This window comes from Lepus europaeus, chromosome 4 (assembly GCF_033115175.1).
Source record: "Lepus europaeus isolate LE1 chromosome 4, mLepTim1.pri, whole genome shotgun sequence".
NCBI lineage: Eukaryota > Metazoa > Chordata > Mammalia > Lagomorpha > Leporidae > Lepus > Lepus europaeus.
Genome location: NC_084830.1, coordinates 35,869,482 through 35,883,619, shown reverse-complemented (window position 1 = coordinate 35,883,619; position 14,138 = coordinate 35,869,482). Strand labels below are relative to the sequence as shown.

The 14,138-nt window shown below is 34.9% G+C and overlaps 1 protein-coding gene across 2 annotated transcripts in view; it reads right to left on the bottom strand.

Annotated features, from left to right (window-relative positions):
* Positions 1–14,138, bottom strand: part of ANGPT1 (angiopoietin 1) — a 255,541-nt gene that overhangs the window by 62,217 nt on the left and 179,186 nt on the right. The gene's annotated exons all lie outside the window — the stretch shown is intronic.

The window sequence follows — 14,138 nt, the reverse complement described above, 5'->3', positions numbered from 1 at the left end:
GGGGGGCTGCTTCACATACATTTTCACTAACAGAGCAAAAGGGAACAAGTTGAGTCTTACTTATGTGAAAAATAACTAGAAATTTGTTGTCTAAACCATGAATATAAATTCTATACCTGGGAAAAATGGTTTGAGGATTCTGCCATCCAAAGGTACAATGAGTACTATGGTTACTCTATGAAAATTGTTTTGGTCATTATAATTAACATATATGACATAAATATTTTCTTGAAATTTAATTCGATATTTTTCAAAGACTGAAAATTACTCATTCTTACGAGAAGAAATAGTCATTCTTTTATACACACACAAAAAGATTAGACTGCTTGCTTTTAATCACTTATGAGTACACATTATACTTGAAAGTTTTATTCAGCCTACATTTTAGAGTTTTTGTGTTTTAAATCAATTTGAAAGCTTGAGCCATGGCTTACCCTCATAGTCTTATTACAACTAAAGCCTGAAGAAGGTTCCCAAGAGAGGGTTAGATTGACCTTTGTCATCAAATCTACAAAGTAGGACATTTATAAATAAATATCTCTGAAGTAGGTGTGTTAATTATATAAAGCGGGGCGTGAAAAAGCATAGTGAGTACTCAAAACATGGTAGTTACTATTGTTGCTATGGTAACGATAATAATACAGGTAAAGGCAACATTATATTATTGTTCTGCAGAAAAGACTTCAGCAGAGAGTGGAAGGCCACCTGGTGCTGTCTGTGGAGTGGGTCGTGTTGCTATCTTCCACCCCCAAATTCAAGCATTGCATTTTGACTGAATGTAGGGCAGTTGAAGTGACTGGCGACATTTAGCATTATTTTGAACTGTCCTTTCCTTGTCAAAAAGTAAGCTAATCGCTTTATTTCATTTGGTGACTAAATCAACTGATGCCATTGTTATTTAAGTCTAAATGAAACAAATATGGATCATGTAATAGTGTTACATATTATAAAGTTTGCCTGATTAGCTCAGACATAAAGATTATTTCAGATTAAATGATATATAATGTATATATCAAAATGTGGATTGTAGGGGTTTCAACCTCATATTTGTTTGACTGCCTTTTCATTGTTACACACTGGAGAGTTCTGAAGTTCAGTGCCACGTTTAAATAGACTGGGCACATGGTACACATTTTGAAAATAGACAATGAAGATGAATGTACTGAACACTGCAGTTGTCAGCAGTAGGGATACAGTTTTGTCAGTCTTGAAAGTCAATTAGATGGAAGATGGCAATGTGGCAAATGAACAAAAATGGACACAGAAGACCTGGTGGAACAGGATGGAAGAAGCGCCACTCGGGCAGAGCTGGGAGAAGTGATCAAAACCCGGATAGAGGTCTTTATGGATCTCTCCAAATGTTTTGAACTTTTAGTAAAAATGGACCAACTTGAAAGCTTTAATTAAGAAGTAGATCTTTACAACTAGCATTCCTTACTTAACCACAAACTCAGCTTTTCCTTGCCTACTCCGTCATTCCCAACAAATCTGTCTGCTAATTTGGAGTCCAGATCCCTGACATTCCCATCAGCCCTCTTTGAGTTGCTTCTCTTCTCAGTCGTCTTCCTAGTCCTGATTCCACAGTGAGGTGTTAAAGAATGGCTCAGGGGCATTTGCACTGCTCTCCACCCACTCACCCTTGCCAGGATAAATCCTCATCCGTGGACTGGCATGTATTCAGTTACTCACCCCCATGCAAATATTAAATCACTTGTAAAAGACTTTGCATCGCATTTCCTGCAAAGTATAATTTAGTTATTTTCACTTGTCATTTGTCACTTTTCTCAAGACTAAAAACTTCACTCCTAATTCTTTGTATCTGAACTTTATGACTTACTCTGAAGATGAAAGCCATTTGCCATGTCTCCTGCACTCCCTTCCTCTATGTCACAGAAGTGATCTTTGCTTTTGGCTTGACCTCTCGTAGTCCCTTTTATATGTAGACATCATCTTTGTTGGTTTCTCTTTCTTTCTACACTTAACATGTAAATATCCACTGATATTCATTTCTTATTCCATTCTTGGGTCTCTATTCCTTAAAAATTCAGGTTTTTTTTCTTTTCAGAAAGCCTGAAAATTACCTATAATAGCTTCACACTTCTATATAGAATTCTAAGAAAAATATACATTTTAATACTACGTGTTAATTCAACAACTAGTGAACATTTGCTATTTATAAGAATTTTCCTAGGCAATGGAGTTATAGATATTGTAAAACCCAAACCTGCCTTTAATGTGATCATAGCCTGATGGAAGATAGATCCATTAAATTAGGAAATCTTTAATGACAGTTCATGATAGTCATATCCATGATTAGTATTTCCATGAAAGGAGAAAACTCAACTCAAACTTGCCTAAAGAAAAAAGATAATTATTTGGATCATGTAATTGAATGCTCCAGAATAGAACTGTAGGTAAAGTCTGATCAGGTTCCAAACAATGTGACAAGGAATTGATTTTTTTCTTGATGCACTTGTTCTTGACCTATTACCAGATCACAATATGGTTGGCGACAGCTTCTATAGCTATAATGTTACCAGTTTAAATACAGCATTAAAGGGAGACAATTGTTATGAAATGCACTAGTTCCATGCAAGAAGAATATATTCCATCTGCCAGGTGGGAAAGACTGCCTGGAAGAGATAACACTTAGAAGAACAAAACATGTAGAAAACCCTATCTGAGCTAAATTTTAAAAGCCTGGTTAGTTCAAAGACTTCACTCACAGCAGTATCAGCAAATAAATCTAGAAAGTCTAAGGAAGAAATCATTATTCATTCTTTTCATTTAGTCTTATCTGTACAGCCAATCTTTGTCATCTAAAGGGAAAGAATAGAGACAGGAGCAGGTGCATATCTGTCACAGGACAATATTCAGTTAATAAGCAACCCGAGACCCTAACACCAGCAGCTGTGGACCATACCCCTTCTCTTCCCTTCATTTAACCAACCAATTTCACTGCAGATGGTGTATCGGGCCACCAGCCTGAATTCAGGGAAGGACCTTGAAAGGTGAGGTAGAGGGTCACTTCAATTCAGATGAACCCTCAAGAGAAAACTTCCTGGAATGTGGAATTGGGAATTCTGAGTCTGAGCAATCCTAGCAAAGGACACAGATGGCAATTAGCTTTGCTACCAGAGACAAATGTGAAAAACCCAAACCCTTGCTCCTATCCATTTCCCAGTCAGTAGCTGTAAGGAATCTATCATTCAAATATTCTTTTTAACTGTAAAAGTGGCTTAGGTTCATACCTTTCCAGTATTTGACATGCATTAGAATGCATGTGGATGAAGTTATTTGTTCAAGGATAGTCCTTGTGGGTATTTTGGGTGGCCACTGTCATCAGAGAAAACAGCGTTAGGAACTGGCCCTACATCTGATGTCAACACAGCAGGTTACTGAAGGTAACTGAGCATGTGCACATCTGACCAGGTGGAAGCAAACAATTGATTAGAGCCTGTGTTCTTCAGCCATGCATGTGGACATTTCCAGGAAGGCCATTTCTAAGACGTTCTCTAGAATTCTGATTTATTGTGAAGGACTTCTATAAGCCCCAGGTGCTGTGAACATTCAGATGAGAGATATCTTTTTTCTTCTCTTTCTCTGTCCGCATTTCAAATAAAATTAATTACTTGAAATTTTAAAAGATATGTTTATTTGGGAGCAAAAAAGTTTAAATTCATGTATATGAAGCATCTTCAAAATGTTGATAGAACATCCATATTATGAAAAGCTATAATTTTTAAATTTTTTTACAAAAAATCATAGTATAATAAACACATGGATTGTCTTTTTAAGTACACTTAATCTGAAGTCCTTGATTAAATAGTTAAAAGCTGCCTTGTTTTAAAAACTATAATTTCTTTTCTCCACAGTCCTCCTAACCCTGGTATACTTGAATACTTGAACATCATTTATCTACTCTATTATTACTCTAAATTTTTTGAAAAAAGAGCTACTTTTCTCACACTAATTATTTATATGTATATATTTTGTAAATAGTCTGAAAATCTTAACTATAATCTTTTTGATGGAACTATAATAATCATGATCATAAAATTAACTGGCATTAAATGAACACTTACCATGTGCTAAATAATGAGTTTTGTGTACCAGGTACGTCTTATATACTTTGCTTCATTTTAGCACCATAAATATCTTATGAGATGGGTTATTAATAAATTATTAATTCTCTGAGGCCCAGAGAAGCTACATAACTTCACCAAAATTTACAAGTAGAATTCTCCAAACTCATGTGGAACTTCGATGAGTTGTTAGTCACAGAGCTCCCGGCTGTATTTATGTCAGCTGACAAGGTTACACGTAGAGTTGTGGGTGGTTCAGGACAGTCCTTAATTCTGAATGGGTGCAGACTCTTCTCATTGAAGCAGAATGTATAGGAAAAGAGACAGGAGGCAGAAACGCCAAGAAAGAAGGAAAATGAGGACTTGAGGTTGGAATGAATCACGGGTGGGAGAATCGTTGATTAGACAGAATCCCTCAGCAAAAGTATGAAGCAGAGATGGACGTCAACTTCAAAGCTGACAGATGAGGAGGAGGAAGTTCCTCAGAGGCAGTTTTGGATTGCATGGTGCCTGTACCCTATAACCCACATTGAATCGGGGGTTACCCCCATTAATTTCAGTTAGTATTCTCACAATCCTAATCACTTGATCTCCCAGCCTATGGATTATTTGCTGGAAGTTACAAAGAGATAGGGCTGGTGGGAAGTGATAGTGGGCACAAGTATGTGTGGTTGAACGTTTGTGTTCAACACCCACAATCAGTCATATAGAAAACAGGACACTACTAATGGAAAGCTTTTGTGTGTGAGGAAATGACAGTAGATTTTTTTAAAAAACAGGCAAAACCAAGAAATAAAAATTTGGGGTTTAATGAGGGAGAAAAATGATATACTTTGCCAAAGGTCATATGGTATTATGATGCAATTAATTTATGCTGATAATAATGGATACAATTATTAGGAAAAGATTTAATTTTTAAAAATTTGTTCTAGAAGAGGGAAGGGGACAAAAACAGTGCAAAAAATGTATCATCACAACATTTTAAAATTTTCTTTCTTAAAGAAATAAGTTTATCTGGAGAATGGATCACTCATGATGTTTAATTGTAAGCACAGAAAATTTTAAGAATGTTGAAATATTGCATAAGGTAGATAAATCATTAGCTCTACATGGCTATCCAAAGCATCTAATGCTATAGGTAGCTAATTTTATGGTGCAATTTTAAAATGTGGAAGAATAATGAACTATCAAGTAGTTCTGCATATTTCTACTGTAATTTGATTAGTATATTTTTCTAATGCTCCTTAAATATGGAATGATTCATTATGTATAACAATATATATTCAAGCTATATCTTTTGAAAGTAACCTAGAATGGAAAAAAATACTTGACTAAAAGCTGAAGATGGACTTACACAGAGCTTTGTTTAAACAAGCAATCATTCATTTTTGTAAAAATCATTTCCCTGTTTTCCTTTGGGCACCCTGTTGCTGTATGACCCCTGCCATTTGTTCAGAAGGTCATTTCATTAAGGAAGATATTTCAGGTGTTTCATGTGTGTTAATTTCCCGTGTAATGTTTTCAGCCTGGCTGAAATCCATTGGTTTTGCACAAAAAATTTCCCACGCATATGGGAAAGCTTAAAGGGCATCTTTTGTACTGTTTTGAGTGGATGAATAATCGATTTCAGCAAAAGCCATTAAAAATAGAAACTCTTGGGTAAAGCTGTAAACAGAGAAAGGTTTTTGTCGGATACTTTTGAGAACTGACACACACAGAAAATTCCCTTTGAAGTTTTAAGGATGGAAGGACTGACCATCAGCACAGGTAGGCCTGATTCCAATTCTTTGGTAATATGCAGTACTCGGTGACCAGCTAGGGGTTCTACATGGAGTTCTAAACTGAACATGGGTACCAGCAGTGCTACAAAACCAAGAAGATATAAAATGGTTGATGTGAATCATAATGTGTGTGAGTTTGTCTAAGATACCGGCCATGGTACTTCTAGGTTCCCAAACCTGGCAGCAGAGCTGAGTCTGGAACTCCAAGTTCTCACTGCTGTTCCATCTGAACTGCACCGCCCTGCCTTCTCCATGGCGGATGTCTTAGCTGACATTTGTGAAGAATCCTTCTCAGTCTAACCCTAGCTTTAGAGAGATGGGATGGAAATTAAATTTTTATTGAGAGGCATGTGTCCATGAGGCCTTAGTCAACTGGCAAAAGCTTTAAAACCAAATTTCTGCTTACAATTAAGTGACAATTCAAGTCACTAGTCTAAAGAAACTTTCTGGTTACAACAAAATGTGACACCTGAAAATAATTGAGTGTGAGCAAAGAAATGATAGATGTGGAAAAGGTGTAACTGCGTTGATGTCACATATAATCATCTGTCTTCCTCGTGCATCCATTAGGAAGCTTGGTTCATACTTGGTAGGTCACCTTAATAGGTCTCGGAGATGGTTCCACTCGGCAAGTGAACACTTAAGCCTGTATGACCATGGGATTTCAGTGCTATAGAATTAGTTACAATGTTGGTATTCTTTAGTTGAAACAAAATTATGAACTCACAGGAAACTAAACATGTTTGTTGTGCTACTAGTTCCAAAGGTTCTTTGACTTTTAAAAAAATCTGAGGCTAAAAATAATTATTTCCTTTCTGCATTTAAAGCTAAATGTATAATTAAAAATTTTCAGCATTTATTTTCTTTTCTCCTGTCTTAAACTATAATATTGTGAGAGTATCTTTCTATAGTTGATATAATGCACAGATACACTCTGTAGTTGATATGATGCATACATAGAAAATTATGTTAATAAAGTGAGTTTTTTTGTCATTTTTTCCCCAGAGGAATTAGTTATCATCTGGATCTGAGTAATGTACCATAGTTTATCCATGACTAATGTCCACTCTTTTTGTCCCTGAATTTAAAAAATACCTATTGGAGTATGGATGAGTCCAGGAAATGAATTAGTTAAAATTCTATTCAAACTATTTGTGCTTCTTCGATTTTGTCAACAGGGCTATTAAAGAACAGGAGGAGAAGGGGTGCAGCAGTGTTGGAACATCAAAGAAACCCTCCTTCTTCTGTTGTGCTTCCCCTGGTAACTTCCAGGCCCAGCTGGAACCAGGACACATCCCTCCAAGAGAGTTCCTCTAGTTTCTGAAGTTGAAACTCTAATTCCAAGAGAGAATTAACGACAAAATTTCAATCTCCCCCAAAAGATGTGGTTTAGAAAGAGTTCATGGGAGAGGTCAAGGACGGTATTATTTTTTATTTTGTTATCATTAGTTTGGCTATCTACTATTCACACAATTTTTTTTTTCCTTTTTAAAGAAATTACGACTTTTCAAAAGGCAGATAACATGCTCCAGAACAAAGGAGAAATATACCATTTCCAAAAATAAACAGTCATTTTCCCCTTAAGCCGTTGGGTTTTATGAAAGGAAGTGCTAGATAGTGTGGTTCATTTTAAGGAAATTGTAAATGTTTGACATATAATTTTCTGTCAAGATAAAGCATTCTCCTCATTAAACAGGGACAAGTACTCACTGTCGTGTTCAGCAGATGGCTTCCTGTGTTTTTCTTTCTTTTTCTACCTAACGTTGCATTGTCCATTACAAGTAGTCATCGAAAAGTCAAGTGTTTCTCTCAGTCAATGAAAATGATATTTTCTATCCTTTATCAATGTTTATATGAGTGACATTCAGAAAGTTTTAATTTCCTCCCATCACTTGTGATGTTTTTAAGGGTCATTTTTAACTCAAGGGACTTGCAGTCCAAACTATCTCGTCTCTTGACTTAAATGATTTACTTCATGGACTCAATAGACAAGGCAAGGGAGGTAAATTCCTTTCAGATGGTAGAATTATCCTGCGAGCAGAGCCAAATGACTCCTCAGCTCTGGGAAGGAAGAAAACGCCTCATTTCCCCCCTTAAAGAAGGCCAGAGGACCAAAAATAATGATCAAATGTTCCCTAACAGAGAAATCATCCCCTGGGAAAGACACATTAGCCCAAATCATGTCCATTACTTAAAAATGTGTAGCACCAGTCATTATGTCCTTCAGATGACGTGAAGGAAATTTTAAAAATGATCTTTGTATGAAGCTCCTCTACAAAGCTTGAATCTATTAGGGAAATGTGTAAATCTATAAACATGTTCATGTCTCTTGAATTTATTATCAAGTTTCTCTTATTCTCCCCTACCCTGTGTCTCCCTACCTAAAAATGTTAACTGCCCTTCCACATTGGAGCTTCTTGAATGTGAGTAGATAATGATTTCTGTTTTCATTCCCTCTTATTTACATCTTCAAACTCTGCAGTTGAACCTTGTAGCTTAAAAAAATTCTGCCTACAGAAGGTCACATCCCAGTTCTAAAATTCATTTATCATTCTATTTTTTATTTTACCATATGTTTATTTGCCACTGAAACTAACAGCTTTTGAAAGTCTTTTTTTTCCTCTGCCATAGCACTTCCAAATGTCTTTACCCTTAATTCTGTGTCTTTCTTTTGGCCTCCTCTTTTTTTTTTTTTTTTTTAATCTGTAGCTTAAAGAATTCCAAATTTTCTGTCTTTGAGTTTACATTCATAATTTTATGAAATGGGCTAATAATGTCAATATATACATATTCTGAACCCATACACAAACTTGTGTACCATGTGCATGTAAATTCTCTGAAATTGTACACAAACTTAGGCCTGGGTATGTGCATAATGGACAGGGTTGGAAAAGTGGAAGGAAAGAATGCAGTTTAGCTCACATTTTCCAATGAATGCATGGCCCCCACAAGTCATTGCTTTTTTTGCACATCAGTTGGATTTCACCACCTGCCTCCTCTGAGGACACAGCATCAATGTGGTCACTCAGATTCTGCTCCTGAATCCTGGCTTCCCATATCCTGCCTGCCTCACTGTCCCACAGGCACCTCAGGCAACACGTCTAAAGGTAAGCAAGTTTTCCTCCCATGTTGCTGACTTGAAGGGATGCCATCAACACCATCTCAGTTACTTAGCCCCAACATATAGAAATTACATTTGATTCTAATTCTATAAAGTGGCTGTCCTGCAAATTTCCCCAACTCTCATTCCTTTTGCTTCTGTTTGATCCTTTGATTCTGATCTTGTTATTTCCATTCCATGGTCACTTTGAAATGTGAAGAGAACCATTGCCTCTATCTTCCCTTCTCAACCTAGAACACTGGAGACTCTCCAGCTTCAATGCTCAGCATGTTCACTTGCTAGAAGTATGATATTTGGACACTGTATATTATTCTTTGCTTAGTTTCTTTATCTTTCATATGAGGTTAATAATAGCATTTATCTTATAAAGTTGGTATCAAAATTACATAAACTTTTATATACAAGAGGCTCAGAAAATTGACTTGTGCTATGAATTTGCTGACATAATAATGGCAGAAACAAACTTTAGTATCCTGCTTCCAAATGACTCAACTTTTCAGTACATTTTTCCTATATTGTGGCTACAGTAATTCTCCAATGCAAATATCACCATCATTAAATATTCACAATGGATGCATCATTACTTCAAGGGGAATAATCTGGCCTCCTTGATATCCCTCAGTTTGCCTCTCTAGTCTTGTTTTTACCATTCCCTTGCCTTGATTTTGAGATTTAGACTGAATTTACATATACCATCCCCATCCCATGCTCTCATGACTCCTGGCAAATAAACCATGTGCTCTCAGGGAAGTCCTCCACTGATTTCATTTTCAAGATTCATCCATCATGTCCCCAGTAGAGGCAGACTGCCTATGTTTTAATCCTAGGTCAACCCTTTCCAGCTATGTAACCTTAAGTCAATGCTGAAATTCCCTGTAGAGGTTATAAAATGGTGCTGAGCCCAGTAGTTGCCTCATTCTGTTGCTGTGAGGACTAAGTTAGTCCACATAAAACTTGAGCAATGTCAAATAAGAATTCCATAGACCTCAAGAAGACTACAGATGATGGACTCTGTACTCAACTTCTGTCTCTGCCATGACTGTGATAATTCTGCTTGTTTTGCTGGTGCCCAGATATCTTAGGCTTACTGCTAGCAAAGAATTCTAGAATAAAATTGGTTCCTTGAAGCAATAGACCCAAATACAGTTTTTTTTTTTTCTTCTTCCCAGTGATCTGAACAATATCTGGCACATTAGAGGAACTTAGCAAATATTTGTTAAATAAAAATGGATAAACATTCTTATCTTCCAGAAGAGAATCTGAAACAGAACAGTTGTTCAGAACTATTTTTTGAATGAACAGATAAATTTATGAATCACATTTTGGTATAGCAGGAATGTGCTCCAAGTTGATTTGGACAGTGAGACAATCAGTCTGTGTAATTTTAGGATGGAGTCTAAATACTTTTTAAAAATTTTTTGCATAATTTTTCAGTAAATTCTCAATCACACGATATTAGATTCACTGCATGTATTTAACGGACGTGATGTTGTTTTAATAAACACTTAGATAGATGACTAGTAAAGGCTTCATAGAGTATTTGAAAATTTTTCCCTAAAGAATTCTAAACCTGGTTTCCATGACATTATCAATGTAAACTACTTAATTCCAGCAATAACTATGAATTGCCAGAAACATGAAGCAACCAGCTAAGCTTTGACACTGTGATAGGGCTGAGGACAATATTTCTTTTGTGGGTAATGTTTCTAAGAATAAAAGTGACCACATTTTCGTGAAGATTAGACAAAAATAAATGTTACCCAGAATACTTAAATATGAATGCAATTCATTTTGAAACATCCATTTGCCTAAGATATCATCATTGCCTATTTGAAATAAAGAAAGTTTGCTGAATTTTTCAGAAAATGAATCAGTTATACTTAGTTTAAATGGATTTCATATCAGATATTTTAGTAGAAAAAGTATTGTGAAAATAAACAAAAATGCTATATGTAAAGATAGATCTATAATTCCTGGACTAAAATGTTTGGGAAAACAGTATGTTTCTAACCAACACTTCTAGAAGCTCTTTTATCATATAGCTTTGATGCATTATAAGCACAAAAATTAAAAAAAAACCTACAATTTTGTTGAGCATTCTACTATGGCACATATGATGCACTTTACATAAACTTTTTAAATTTTTTAAGAAATTATTTTAATTTCAGGTTTTCTATTTTCTTTTATTCAAAATTATAATTATATACATAGGAGTGAAATGCAATGTTTCAAAACATGTACACATTGCATAAAGATCCAATAATGCTAATCAACATATTAATCACCTCTCATGTCATTTATTCAAGGTGAGAACATTTAAAATCCATACCTTTAGTAAGTTTGTTATGTAACTGAATAATTAAAGTTTTGTATTTGTAAGTATTTATGTTGAACTATAGACCTGTTAGATACATATTATGATCCTATCTTAGAGATCAGAAATCTGAGGCTAAAAGAAGCTTCTTGGATGACTGTCAATAATCAAAAACTCAACAACATTATACACAGACATCTTTTGATAAAGGAAGTTTGCTTACAGATAGCATTTCAGAAATGTGTGCTTAATAGAATTTTGTCCCTTGAAGGAGAAAGAAGGAATTAAAATTTGATAAGTCAGTTGCATCTTCAGCACCGGGTTCCTGGTTTTATATTGAGCATCTAATGTAATTCTTTCCCTTTCTTGATGAAGTAGGCACATGTAACCTGACATTGTAAATGAAAGCTTCATAAAGGTCAAATTAGTTGCCAATGACAGAAACTCACTGAAATTTTCTTCTCTTGACTGGTAGAAGTACACGCAAGCTTTCTCCACCAATGGATGGAGGTTCAAATTCAAAGTAAAATATTTTTAAGGTCAATTAAAAATTTTAGCTTTCTAAATCCTGACACAGCCCATGATGTTTTTACAAAATTATGCATAAGACTATTGTTTGCACTTTTAAAATATACATTTTAGAAAATTTGGTGAATTTATTATGCTATATTGATTTTAGAACACCTGTGAACATATGAATCCAAAAGTAAAATATATAATCTTTTGATAAATAAGTTAATAAATTCATTTAGATTTAAATTACAAAAGGTTTTACCTCCATGTTTTCAAATTGGAATAAAATAAAAGTTCATTTAGTAACCAATGTTTAACTCAGTGTTATGCTATTTGTGACTTTAAATTTTAAATTTCTAGTAACTGAAGATTACAACTCCAATAAAAATAAAACTTGTGCAGAAAATTAAAATCTTGATAGAAATCTTATTAAGAGCCACTTTCCATTTTTGTGTCTGAGTCCTAAAAAACCAAAATATTTAGTTAGAATACTGAACACAGGTTAACAGAGAAAGAAAAAAAGATTCACAAAAAGTAAATGAAATAAATGGCTATGAGAGTGTAGAAACCATTGGAAAATCAGGCAGTATCCTTATATAAGGATCACAAATCCTGTATTTAAAATCTAATTTATTTTTGGATTGTATCTTTAAAAAGCAAACAGATATCTGGAGGGTTGAAGTATTGGACAATTTTACTCTATTATTTTTACTATTTTTTGGCTGTGCTATATTATAAAACAGATACAGTTACTTTTCTCACACCCTGAATAAATGTTAAGGGTAGTATCTATCATGGTTGCCATCATAATGTCTCTAATCGAACAGATGCTTGGTTGCCTGATATTGTACTCAAACTCAAAACTCAGCCAGAAATTTTAAAGTCACACCCTGTCTCTAAAAGCTTTAAGACATATTTATTAGATAAATACTCAAAATGAAGTTAAATGATGAAAAGTAGGCAGACATCTGAGCTCTGTGAGAATCATCAGGGCTTGACATCTCTAAAGTCATGGGGTAAAAAAAGACCTCACTACTCAGCCCCATGTACTTTATGTCTCAGAATGATAAGAAAAAATGTGTTTTCAATCTTTCCCCAAATGTATTCCGTTCAATATGAGAATAGATATGTCTCATATTAATACTTAATTTCTAAATACTCATGAGCTCTATTAAAATTCTCTGGCAAAACCCCACTCTACTTTTCTTCCAGTGGACTGTAGCTCAGGGTTTTGGCAGGCTCTGACTGATTAGCAGGTTTTTTCCTTCCCAATCACATTACTGAGCACACCCAAATGGAGCTCTGGGAACTCACTGTTTAAAAATATTACTTTACAAAGTATATTAAAGGCTTGTTTAGACTATCTAAAGGAGATATAACTCAAGGTAATGGAGTGTAATAGAGAAATGTGAAATGTCTTTAAAACAAGATCACTTAATATGAAGTCATGTTCTATATTTACATATATGAAAGTATGAAATCTAGCTAATTTTCATATAGTTTAAGTCTACTATTAAAGCAGATGTCAAATATGTACATGGCATAGGCACTTTAAACCTCTACATGAATGGTTACATAAACCACAGCTTAATGACAACAATGCCTTTTAGATGTAAGTAGTGTTTTCTTTCACTCTTCACCATTTACAATCCCATTTGGAGCACAGAAGTTTAATAGATGACCATCGCCTCCAAACTCTAAAGAGCTGTAGTGAGGCTGAGAGGAGGTTCTGCTTTAAGTGGGCAGGTGCACAGAGAGGCCCTCATCCAATAACTGGTAGGTGAAGGAGTGGATAGACAGATGTCTTCTAGAGAGACACAGGCAGATATTTCCAACAGCTAAGCGACCTTAGATAATGTAGTGAACAAAACTTTGTAAATTTCATTGCCACAAAGACAGCCCAGAACAAATGTACCCAAATACCTTGATTAAATCTCCTATGTAATAATAAGCCTAGTGACCTTAATAAGTAACTTTTAATAGCAATAACACTTTCTCATTCATAAAATTATGGGAACTTTATCTCCTGTCTCTGAAAGAAACACTCCTCCTTCAACGAAGGAGACAATTAAGATTAGTTTCAAAATAGGAACTGTCCTAAAACTTTCCCCTGCTCTCTGAAACATTCTTTAGCACTGGCTAATTTCTTATATTGGTAACCGTCTAACGCCATAATACCTAATATTTATTCATAACAATAGAATTGATTTTTTTAAGATTAAAAAGACCAAGAGAGGAAGAAGAACTTTGAAAAATATTGCAGATTTACAAAATTGAACTTATCAATACACTCTCTAAAATGAGATGATTGTCCACAAAACTTC